Source organism: Armigeres subalbatus, chromosome 2 (assembly GCF_024139115.2).
Source record: "Armigeres subalbatus isolate Guangzhou_Male chromosome 2, GZ_Asu_2, whole genome shotgun sequence".
In the NCBI taxonomy this organism is placed as follows: Eukaryota; Metazoa; Arthropoda; class Insecta; order Diptera; family Culicidae; genus Armigeres; species Armigeres subalbatus.
Window position 1 is genome coordinate 465035973 of NC_085140.1, and position 13632 is coordinate 465049604.

At 36.2% G+C, this 13632-nt stretch overlaps 1 pseudogene; it reads right to left on the bottom strand.

The window, feature by feature from the left end:
- Window positions 1–8742: 8742 nt before the first annotated feature.
- LOC134210544 (adipose-secreted signaling protein-like) lies at window positions 8743–9869 on the bottom strand (annotated as a pseudogene).
- Between the last annotated feature and the right edge of the window lie 3763 nt (window positions 9870–13632).

Sequence of the window (13632 nt, forward strand, 5' to 3'; positions counted from 1 at the left end):
TCATACTGAAAAAATCAAGCGTAAAAAATATTATACCATTTTCGGGCACTTATCCTCAACTGATTTGCTCTGCAACAAGTTGCATTCCGACGCAGAATCCTATCTCATTGTTTCCCTATTTGAAATTGGCCAGATCTGAACTATGGGATCGAGAGTTATGACCAACATACAAAATCATGCGAAAAAATCGCATGGAAATGTCACCATTTTTCGGGCACTTATCCTCACAACTGATTTGCTCGCAAACAAGTTGCATCTCGACGCAGAATCCTGTCCCATTGTTTCCCTATTTGAAATTGGCCAGATCGAACTATGGGACTGAGGAGTTATGGCCAAAATATAAAATTCAAACATGAAAAACTCGCGTAAAACATGTTACTCATTTTTCGGGCACTTATCCTCAACTGATTTGTTTCGCAAAATAAAGTTGCATCTGACGCAGAACTCCTGTCCCATTAGCCTTTCGTATTTCCGAAATTGGGCCAGATCGACCATGGAATCGAGAGAGAGTTATGGCCAAACATACAAAAATCATACGAAAAAAAAACGTGTAATAAATGTCACCATTTTTCGGGCGCTTATCCTCAACGATTTGCTTCCGCAAACAAAGTTGCATTCTTGACGCAGAATCCTGTCCCATTATTTCCTATTTGAAATTTCAAAGGATCGAACTATGGGATCAAAAAGTTATGGCGGCAAAATACAAAATCATACAGAAAAATCGTGTTAAAAATGTTACTCATTCTTTCGGGCACTTATCCTCAACTGACGGTTTGCTCACAACAAAGTTGTATTCGACGCAAAATCCTGTCCCATTGTTTCCGTATTTGAAATTGGGCCAGATCGGACTATGAAATCGAGAGAGTTATGGCCAAAATACAAAAATCACATAACGAAAAAATCATGTAAAAAATGTTACTCATTTTTCGGGCACTTATCCTCAACTGATTTGCTCGCAAATAAGTTGTATTCGACGCAGAATCTTGTCCCATTGTTTCCTATTTGAAATTTGGCCAGATCGAAACTATGGGATCGAGAGTTATGGCACAAAATACAAATTCATAAGAAAAATCGCGCAAAATGTCACCTATTTTTCGGGCAACTTATCCTCAACCGATTTGCTTCACAACAAGTTGTGTATTCGACGTAGAATCCTGTCCCATTGTTTCTATTGAAAACTTGGCCATATTTCGGGACTAAGGGATCGAAAAATTATACTATTTTCTTGACTCCTTCCTTCTGGAAGTGTCTTAGTACTTTCAACTTTGTATATAAGCGTTTACATGCATATAGGTTTGTTACATGTATTGATCTATCAAGAAATCTCGTGAATTATTAAATAAAATGTATGTAGTATTTTAAAACAAATACAATTTGACATTGTAAATATAATTATAACAAATAATATGGACATGGAATTATGTATATTTTTTGATTTGTTTCAAAGAAACAAATGATTTTAATTTATGGAACATATAGAAGCATGTATAAGAAAAATTCCTTCTCAGAAAAGCAAAAACGTAAAAATTCGAAAGGGATTTCAAAAATTTCTTCAGAGGAAGCTTGTTAGATAGCAAAATGTGGAGCATGTTTTGAGACACTAATAGATCACTTGTATGCATGTGTATGTGTGCGTATGTGTGCAAATTCTGAAATTGGCTACTACCATAAAAATCTCTGATCATTTTTAAGGTATTGAACAAGTTTAGTTTTCTTACCAAATTAGGTATCCATACAGGCGAAATATATGTTATTATTGAACGCTATTGAGTTTCCTGCCCAGATCAATGACTGATTTAGTTAGTTCTGGATTAATTAATATCGAGGTCTCTGGAAATTACAGAGTACAATATATTAAACCACACCGTTAATGATAGTTACTAACCACATGCTGTCACAATAGTTATTCAATCCGACGAGCGCCTTATAGATAGGGTGCAGCATGAAGCACAGGTACGTTATCATTCGTTAAGTTGTCATCTCAACCCATGACATCCGCCTTTGGGTAGGCATTATTTTTAAGTCAGCTTAAGCATGGTAAATTCACCGTGGGAAGCTGGAGTAGTTTTATCTCAGTTTAAATACTGGAGTCTGGAAAAATCCTTAGAGCTAAAGCCCCAAACGTATTATATGTTTGAACGGCGACGGAAACGGAAAATTTGACAGTTAGCCCATATATTTTCTGTCAAATTTGCTATATTTCCGTCGCCGTTCCGTTGTATTACAGGCGTTTGGGGCTTAAGGAAGGGTCAAAATCTCACTGTAGGGTGGGATTAATCTGGGTTTTATGTGAAAAAATTCTGCTAAAAAAGGCACTCTTTCCTCAACCGATTTGCTCGCATTAAATTTTCATCTGACGCAGAATGTCCATATTTTCTTATTGAAAAATTGGTCCAGGGGATCGGACTATGGGCTTTAGATGTTCTAATGTCAATAATTACTATATTTATTGTGAAAAAGAGTTCAAAAAAGTCAAGCTCACTTTTTAGCACTACAGACTTCATCTATTCCCCTGCTAAGCAACACAAGTTCAACGAATCTGGTTGCAGTAAATCCATATAGTGACTGAATCCGGTCATATATAAGTTAGCCTGTGATTGATGTGCAATATAGTGTGCTTCTCAGGTCATGCCTCTCGCAAACAGATTGCATTCGACGCAGAAATCTTCTCCCATTGTATTCCTTTCAAAAGAAACTTGGACGGATTGTACAATAATTAACAAAAGTTATGGCGAAAATACTAATTTTAGGAACTACAAAATAAATGCTCAATCCGATTTGTTTGCAAACAAATTGCGTTTATGAAATTTTCGTTCATGCATATAAACAAATATGAAAAATAAGACCAATCCACATATTGAGTTATTTTAGATTTTTCCAAACTCTTTTGAACGAACGAGAAAGTGCACGCATCACTGCTAGGGGGTGGATTTAATCTGGGTTTTTCTTTTTATTAAAAAGAGGCTTATCCTGAAAATCAGGTCACACTTCAACTTCAATAAAATGAAGCGCAGGGACAGACATTCTAAATTCCAGATTAGGTTCATTTTTGCTTTTTTTTTTCAAATATTGCGAACTAGGGTAATTCTATTTGTTTCAAATCTACGTTTTACGTTACGTTTCAATTTTACGTTGCTTCCGAACTGTAAAACCAGCCGTCAGAAGCGATACTTTTGACTTTTTTAAGTTATTTTCAATTGTTCTGTAGAATGGAAAAGTTTATGATATTGGTCTGCAATAAAGTCCTTAGACCTTAGTGTGGCATGTTTAAAAAATCTCCACTATTTTTTTGTAAATATAGAAAAATGCATGAATTTGTTCCTTCGTGTTTTTATCCGTGCCTCTTTGAAGAGTGAAATATTTGTAGCTCAGTATTTTTCCACAACTAACTTAATACTTAGAAGGTTGGTTGAAGTACTTAATAGAAGGTTGGTGGTGGTGAAAAAATTTACTCTGAAACTTTTCCCCAACTTCATACACGAAATTAACATGTGAAAATTAAGCACATAAGCATTTTGAAATCTCTCACAGCTCTTTGGAATAAATTGTTTTGGCACAAGGTTTTTTTTTTTTTACTTGTAAAGAAGTTTTGCAAGCGTGTTTGTCCTGTTTTTCCACCGGAAATGATCCGGTCAGCCCAGCGAATGAGTTCGTGGGAAGTTATCGTTGGAGCTTCCTTGATTTGGTCAGCTCCACAGCGGAATCCAGATTCTTCACTGCACGGCAAATCCTTCAAAAATGCCTTTGAATAACCAGGTCCCAACGCACCATCTGTTCATTACGGATTCTCAAGACGGCTTATGATAGTATATAGACTGCGTAGAGCTAAGCGGTGTTCGAAATTATGGACGAAAACAGCTTCCCCGTGGAATTTCAGGCGAACACTACAGTTCGTTCAAATCAACGCCGGGGACTAAGACAAGGTGATGGACTTTCAGTGCCTGTTGTTCAGCATTGCGCTATGAATGTGTCATGCGGAGAGCTGGGTGTAACAGCCGGGGTACGATATTTAAACAGATCCAGTTTAATTTATTTGTTTCGCGGATGACATGAAACATTGTTCGGCCAAACAAAGGTGATGAATAGAACTGGTACATCCGCTCTGAAACGTGAAAAACAAACAAAAGTTGATCGACGGTGTGAAATGCATCAAATTAAAAATCTGGTCGTATTACCAGGGGTCAATGGTATTTTCTTTTCTGGAGACATGCTATTAGTGGTCTGGCATATTATTCAAAAAGATTGAACAGCGAACTTTTTATTTCACAAGGTTAGAAGAAGTTATTTAATGTTAATATTTGATTTTTTTTTGTAATTTTTGCAACATCCTGTATACAATATTTTGCTATACTTTGGTGGGATTTTTTTTCTTTTGTTGATAAATTTTCCTCTGTGTAAAAGTGACGTTCAGAATATTTATTGGATTCATCTACTGCTAGCAAGTACAGTCACTCAAATTGAGCGTACAGCATGGATTAGATGAATATATTCTTGAAAATTCCAGAGGAAACGTTCTAATTGTTGGCTCAGTTGTTTTTAATGCACTTTCAATATTCATCCTTCCTTCAAATGTATGCGTACACATAAAATCTAAGTTGGAAATTTTTTTCTCTTAAGTTCATTTATTTGAAAATAATCTTGCAAAATACGCCTATTGAGATGTGACAAATTGAGCGTACAGCTAATGTTTTTCTAAAAATTTCTTAATATAAACACGATTAATGTATTTTAATATTGTTTTTTCAATGATTCCCTATTTATAAATAATAAACATCCGCCATTTAAACATTCAATGTTTCGAAATTAAACTATGTTTTAATCAAAATGGCGAACAAGTCAGATGCATAAACAATGTTATTTAGAAATTCATCGCCTGTGGGGCAAAATAGATACCAAGATATGGATTTCATCGGCATCGCCCTTATATATGATAGATAATCGAAATCGAGCGAGAGCATACGATAAATTAGGCTCAGTTGTAAATGATGAAAACAGATGTACACATACAACGAAAACGACAAATGTTGGGAACGGCATATTTCAAATTAAGTATAACTTTTTCTAAAAGTCGAAGTTTAGGTAGCTTATACGCTCAGGACACTCATTAATAATAATATTAATAAAAGAGCAGCACACGGATACATTATAAGATGTCATTTTATATTTGAAGACTCAGTCACCGTAGGAACAAATTTGGTTGAATCATTTCAATTCACCAAAATATCATTAAATAAGCTGCCGAACTCTTAAAAAAAATTTCTCGCCACATGGAAATCATCCAATTGTATCCCTTATGGTAACAGGCCGTGGAGTTCAATCCAAAATTAAATTATGAAATTAATACTTTTAGGGTTATCTTTTCAATATTCAATCAGAAGTACTCTTCGGGATTGAAAGCCAGTTTCTTATGTTCGGTACCTTATCATGCATCTTGTACTCTTTTAGAATTTGACTGTGGATGATTGGATTCAATAATATTACTATTACTTACAGACCTGAGACAATAATCGAGCTTTTAAACAAATTCTAAGTTAAAAAAACATACTTAATTTGGAATTATGTCATTCCTAACATTTGCACGTTTTCTTCTGTATGTTTTCAATTGTTTTCATCACTATCGACTGTATTTTGACAAATTAATCGCTGTCTCGCTCGATTTCGATTACTTATTCATCATATATAAGATACGATGCTGGTGAAACATACAAATTAAAGCATTTATTTTGCCTATGGTGTTGAATTGTTAAATAGCAATGTTCTTACTCTATCACTGGTTCGCCATTTTGACCAAAACATGGTTTAATTTCAAAACATTGAATGCTCATGATGTCTATTATTATAAATATGATCATGAAAAAACAATATTAAAATACATTAATCTTGTTTATAAAGAAATTTTATAGAAAACTATTAGCTGTGCGCTCAATTTTGTCACATATCTAATATGCGTATTTTGAGATTTATTCTCAAACAATGAACTTTTAGGAGAAAAAAAAAATTTCAACAATTTTATGTACGCATACATTGAAGGAAGGGATGAATATTGAAATGCATTAAAACAACCGAGATAACCATTTAATTTCCTTTTGAAATTTTCGAATGTAGTCAACTAAACCATACTGTACGCTCAATTTTGAGAGTGACTCAATGTCGTTCGATAGTGCAAACAAATTAGATATTATTTTCTGGCTTCATTATTAAATGCTCTTTTATGGAAATATAGGAGAAATTGGAAAAATAACTACTGGTCGGCTGATGGCATCCTGACGTAACGTTTGACAGAAATGATGCAGCCATTCTTGAAAAATGTCATAAAAGCACGTTCGTAAAGAAGTTGAGCAGGAGCAGTTTTGTTTTATTTATAAAGAAAAGATTTTTATTATCAAATGAAATTCTGTTTCGAGTTTTTTTCTCTTTGATAAGAGTAAAATCAGTAAAGATTCCAAGTGCATTCAAAATTTTCGACCACTATATTCTAGTTTTAATCTGGTTTTCCCAGCAGTGTTCCATTCTGGTTTTCAAAATCTTTCAAATAAATGAAATAATAATGATGATGCCAAGAAAGGCGCCGTAATTGCAAAGTGAATTGATCTGTAGATAAAATGACGGCATGTATACACCATACACAAAATTTGAAAAACATGATTTGAGCACTGCTGGGGAAATTGCGAGTTTGTTCTATTTTGCTCCGTACCTCTTTAGGTGCCGGCTAGAGTAGACGCGTTCGAAGTGATGTCGCGCGAAAGCTACACGCGAAGGAATAACAATCAATACAGGAGCTGTCAAATCGTATGGACGCTTCGCTTCGCATCGCACTTCGCGTCTACTTTGGTTTGCACCCTTTTGGTGCGGCCAGAGACGCGAAATGCTTTGTCAAGCGATGCGTACCATTTGACAGCTCCTTATTGATTGTTATTCCTTTGCGTGCAATTTCGCGCGGCGTCGCGCTCTGGCAGGCACCTTAGGTGCCTGCCAGAGTAGACGCGTCTACGCGACGCCGCGCGAAATCACGCAAAAGGAATAATAATCACACAAGGAGCTACAAATCAAAGGACGTCTTCGCTTCGCACTATGTTCACTCTGGCCGCAATTTTCAGGCTTTTAAAAGATTCGCGAATTGAAATCAAATTAAACTTTAAAATGACAGATATTAAAATTGACAGATATTGAATAATTTTCTATAGATGTTTTGTTGGTCTTGTTAGTATACCAGCCATTCTTATGACCGGAGTATTTCATAATTTCCGAACTGTCACTTTTAAGCGGTTTTAATTCAGGAATCGACCGAAGCCTTAAGGTAGTTTTCACACCCGGGATTTCTGGTCCGCTAGATTTTTTCCCCATGCATTTTTGCATATGCGATAAGCCGGGATTTAAGCATTTGAAAATCAAAAATCCTGCTCCCCATTTAAATATTGACGGGATCAAAATCTGGTGGAAGAGCTGCCTGAGGTGTAAGGCAGCCTTGCCAGCCTCTCACCTCGGGAATTTGAACGGATTTTTTTCCCCATGCATTTTACACATGCGAAGGCTGGATTTGGGCACGGAAAATCAAAATCCCGGCCCCATTTAAAATGAATGGGGAACAAAATCTGGCGGAAAATTCTTCCGAGGTGTAAGGTAGCCTTTAAGGTAAGGTCTTTATTTTGAAATACAATTTGAAAGTGACAGTTTGAAAACAAGAGAACCACCAGGAAATAAGAAATGGTTGGTACAGTGAACGTTAATAATTGGTTTTTTTAGGGGTTCACCAATCAGCGAAACCCAATTAAAAAGCAGCTAAACGTCAGAATGTGATGTCAAAAATGCGTTGACGTTTTGTTTCCGTGTTAGGCGGGGTCGATATTTTCTGGCAAAAATTTTCCTTTGCTCAATGCAAAAAGTAAACAAACATTGACGCTTGTCAAAACGCCCCCAAAACGTCAGAAAGCGAACGGCATTCGCTAGTTGGGGTGAGGTCGTGCCCCACCAGGCAAAACGATCACTGTATTACCCAAAAAACTAATGAGACATTGCAAAAAAAAACGGGATATCTTTTAAAAAGGCCATATTGCTATGCGAGCAGGTATATTCGATAATTATTGAACTATCATTTTAAGTTTAATTTGAGTTTAATTCTCTAAATGAGACAGCTCTCTACACCTCGGCGAAAAAAAACCGCCGGATTTTGGTCTCCGTGTATTTTAAATGGGCCTGGATTTTGATTTTCCAAAGCAAATCCTGAAAACATCGCATATGTAAAAATACATGGAGAAAAATCTGTGGACCAAATTCCCGAGGTGTGAGGGTTACCTTTAAAGGTGATCTGGATCCGTTGAAACTGCTGGATTTTGGTCCCGGGGCTTTAAATGGGTTGATTTTGATTTTCCGTACCAAATCCTGGAAAACATCGTATATGTAAAAATACATGGAGAAAAATCTATAACCAAATTCCCGAGGTGTGAGGCTACCTTTAAAGGTGATCCAGGAGATCCGCGGATTTTTTCCCCATGTGTTTTTACATATGCGATAAGCCGATTTTGGGCACGGAAAATCAAAATCCTGGCCCCATTTAAAATGCAGGTACGGGACCAAAATCCGCTGGAAAATTATCCTGAGGTGTAAGGCTACCTTTAAGAACCTTAGCGTGTATGGCAATATCATTACCCTCATTAATTTGCTGGACAAATACAGGAACTATAAATAAAAGTGGTGCTGACAATCGACCACCTTCCTCTACATAAAAATATGTAACTTTTTATCTTAAAATAAAGTTTTCATTCTTTTTTGGAGAATCCTTTGCCAGTCAGATAGTTCCGATTTCTGCGTCATCTCCCCACTGCGATCAGCAAATGAATGCCATCGCGCAACATTGGTGTTCCTTTTCCTCGACCCAGTACACGCGCGCAATAAGAATTAAATCAAATTTAAAGCATGAGAATCCTGTTTTCCACAAACATGCAGTAAAGTGCTCCTTAACAAGTTTTTCTTTGTGTGCAAAGAATTCTATCGTAGCTGTCATATTATCTTCACCTTCACTGTCTACCAAGAATTTGGTGGGAAATTCTAGTAATTTGTAATGAATATTTGGTAACTTTGATTCTTCTAACAGAAAATCAGAATTCTTACCCATTCTAAGTCCACTTTTTATTAGTGGTTTAACAGGAATATTCAATTCGATCTGGTATCTATGATTTATTTGAAGAAACCCTAAATGAATCATGATTGAGTTCGCAGAAGCGCTACTTGATAGATAATGGAATTATCGTGGAGCCCGCTTTTCATCATCACAGCTGCCAAACCGAAGTGAACATGATGATCGGTGCTGATTGCTACCGTCCATTTCGCACGTTCCAGAGTAACGACAAGAAAAATAATATCATTACTATATGCATATTAGAAATATTTTATTTAGTTGCTCATTCCCACTTTTAGGCCGGAATGTAAGTGTGTCCCTATAAAAGCAATGAAAATGTTATACAATAAAAGTTCTGCTAGAACACGCAAAAAATGTAACAGTCGTGAAATTCAAAGTCTTACATATAAAAGTTCTTCACATTATTTTTAGTGGTAACCAGAAATATTATTATTTTAACATTACAGTATTTTCAAACAAGAGCCTCATAAATGGATTCACAAAGTTCTTATGGGTTAAACACAATTGATACGCTTGAGTGCAGGTTTCTTGATAGTTTTCCCATGGAAAAACTGTCAAAACACCTCTTCTAATGTTTATTGCCAAAATAATTCTAAGTAGTGATTCATATTCATTCCAAATTTTCGACTACTATTGTAGTTTGAATCTGGAGCGAAATACGCCCGTTCCAAATCACTCGAAGACTGAGTGAAATTGTATTACCGTCTCTTTTTCTCACGGAAATCTTACTCATTTTTCGTAAAAAGTGGAACTACTCAAATTTTGAGTAGTTCCACTTTTACGAAAATTGAGTAACTTTTTACGTGGGATAAAAGAGACGGCAATTTCACTCAGTCTCTGAGTGATTTGAAACGGGTGTAGAACAAACTCGCTGGTTTCCCCAACAGTTTTCTATTCATGTTTTTCAAATTTTCAGTCAAATAAAATCATCACGTTGCTTCCAAGATATTCGCCGTAATTGCAAAGTGGATTTATCCGTAGATAAAATGACGCATTAATACACAAAAACAATAGATCAATACAGACTCTAAATTAACCTCACTTATTTTAACATTTGCTCTGTGAACAAGGCGTTAGAAGAAAAATCGATGAGGGGAAAATCAAATTTAATATTTTTAGTTTAAAGTTGCTGTGATCCAAATATTTCACTGATATTCTATGCATGCAATGGACATCTACATGCGAATAAAATGACGACACAATTTTATCGGAAGCTTCGAAGACTAATGCTACGTTTAGACAAGGCAAGTGAATTGAGCAAGTCGCTTGAATCGAACGCGAACTGAACGTGTAAACACCTTAATTCAATTCACTTGAACGAAAAGAAAGTTGAACATGTTCAACTTTTGGCAAGTCAATTGAATTCAACTGAGTTGTTCAATTCACTTGCCCTGTCAAAACGTAGCATAAGATCTGTGAACTGACAACCTGTGAACTGTCATCGTGCACTGGTCTATTGAATAATAATAATAGTAATGCATTTTAGGAGAAAGTGATTTTAAACTACAGAGAAATATTGTCGCTGTCCGGAACATCTTTGCTGGCTACACGGTTATACTGGAATACTGTTTTTAGTACATTTGAATCACTTTTGAGAATGATGCCTATACGTCAAAAATGCTTACTTTAAAGTTATGGAGAGGGAGTATTTTGTATGCTTTTTGGAGTATGCAAATACGGCTGAAAAATGCATAAAAAGCAGTTTATTGGCGGGTAAAAATTCCATTTGGTGTCATTGCTGTGTTTAGCTTTTACGGGAGTTGTTTGTTTAATTAAATACCGTAGACCCCATATGACCGTTTTTAATCTGAACACTTTTTAATTTGAGCACCGTTGGTTTGAACATCGTTCAAATTAAAAATGGTTCAAACGTCATTCACCACGTGGAATCGAGAGAAGAAAAATGGAACATCGTGAAATAGAACGCAGAATCAAAACAAACCAGCAAAGAGAGCAGCCAGAAACCAGTTTTTCTGATGCTTATAGAGTAACCAGAAGTTCAAATTAAAAATGAACCCCGTTAATGTGAATGAGGTGCCGTTCAAATTATCGGGGGTCCACGGTATGAATTTCAATGCAAATATTCGGATAAAGAATACTGAAGACATTTTACAAAACCCCATTTTTTTCCTTTTTGCCTTTCTCGTACAACAAAGTTGTACCAGAAAGGCTTTCATTTCACTCCCAAAACGTACTTTTTATAGAGCGCTTGTAGACCCATAGTATTATATACCATTCGATTCAGCTCGACAAACTGAGCAAATGTCTGTCTGTCCGTGTGTGTGTGCGTGTGTGTGCATTGAAACATTAGACAATTTTTCTAGTACTAAACCTGAATCGATTTTGCTACAACAAGTTGCATTCGATGGGGAATGTTCTTCTTGTTCGCTATTGAATTTCATAATGATGGCACGTCTCAAAAAATAGTAAATATTCAAAGAGTTATGAGACATCATTATTTCGTAACAAATAAGCTATCGATTTTCTAGGTTATGTTCTCCCAAGACACAATTTATTCGAAACCGGCACACTGACAGCATCCCGCTCGGAAAGATCTTTTAGACTTCTACCGTGATATCTCTGAGACAAAAAAATTAGTCTCCTAGATATTTTCCTTCGATGTCTAGCACCTATCAGACCTCAAATCCGCCTCAAATGCAACAACCGTTTACACCGGTATCTACCTCAGATTTTAGACGAGTAGACCGTTTCAACCGGTTAAACCGAGAGGGATTTGACACATCGGTTCTCTTAGATAACGCAGAGATATCTCCTAGACTTGGGTACCACAGTTCTGCTAGACTTTTGCTAGATATGATGGAGATATGGGTACTAGATGATTCTTCTTCTTTTTTGTTCTTTTCTTTGCTTTGTTTACATTGAAAATTTTAGAATTATTTAAAAATGTTTATTTAAATTCTATTTACATATATCGTTATACAGTAGCAAGTTATGTTCTCGCAGGACTTCTAAAAAGAATTGTGAAAGGATTACCGAATGATTCGCGAAGGAATGCCGAAAGGATTCATGAAGGCTCCCGAAAGGGCTCGTGGAGCTGGATGCTTTACGAAGCAATTTCGAGAGGATTCACGAACAGATTCCCAGAGTGATTTCGAGAGGATGCATGCAGGAATCACAAAAGAATTCCCGAAAAGATTCGTGAAGATATCGCGTAGGAATCCGCAAAGGAATTTTGAAAGGATTCGCGAAGGAGTTTTGAAAACACGAAACGCAAAATAATCCTGAAAGGATTCTCGAAAAATTCGCGAAGGAATCTCGGAAATGCATTGCAAATGCATTCGAAAAGTATTCGCAAATGAATTCTGAAAGGATTCTTGAACGAGTCCCGAAAAAATTCCCGAAGGAATCCAGAAGTATTCACAACCGATAACGGAAAATATTTGCAAAAGAATTCCTGAAGCATTTCAAATAGAATCTCTAAATTATTGCAGATGGAAAGGTTTAAAGTAAAATGAAAAGATTTTTCAAAAGATTTAAGATTTTGACTTCAGGAATCATGGCGAGATTCCAGAACATTGCCAACAGCCCTGCTAAGATTCAAGTAAAGTCATTGAACATATTATTATAAAATCTTGAAAGAATGGTAATTTGGAAATGGAATACTAGCTTTCGATTTGGGTTCGATCCCGACGGTCAGGGTAAACTTTACCGACTAGGACTTCTACTTGATATAATATTACTTCTTCATCTTGAAAGAGTCCTTGGCAGCTGTTAGATATGTCCAGGGGCTTCTATTGCATCGGTCACGCCCAAAGTAGATTCGTCCAGTAGAATGTTCGTGTTGTACCGCTCCAGATGGAGTCCGAGGATTGACCGAAACGGGATGTTTATATTGAGAACCGGGCATATTTGTTCATCCTTGCGAGAAAATAAAAATAGATTATTATGCGTCGAATGAGATGCAATAATAAAAGAAAATTTTATAGAACTAATAATTCAACATTTTTGGTTTTTGAAATTATACTTTGAAAAATTTAACCGTAGCAGTCCTTATGACCGTTTTGTCAAAACCTAGCTTTACAATAGTGAGTGCAGTGGCACATTCGATCAGTTAGCTTATGTAATAGGTGTTAAAACAAATCGATGTGCTTACCATTGTAGCTAGTCCCCTAAAATAATACATACTAGGAGAGGAAGCAGCTGGAATTGACTTTTTATTTAACGATAATACCGGTCACTTCGGCATATGACTTCGATGAATATCTGCGGGTCACTTTGGGGTAGACTATTCTCCTCAGAAGAATTTGGCAATGGCAATACCGAAGCATCGTGCGTCGTCGTTGGCTGCTCCACTACTATTTTCAAGTGATTTTGCCGTTTCCTTTTGGGATAGTGTTTAATGTTCATTATTTAAACAAAAAACCGTAGCAAACGATTCGCTACGAACGACAAAAATATTAATTGTTAAACTTCCTGGTGGAAAAATTGCGAATGCGAGCGCTAGCGGCACTAGCTGAAGAAAAAAATGACAGTTC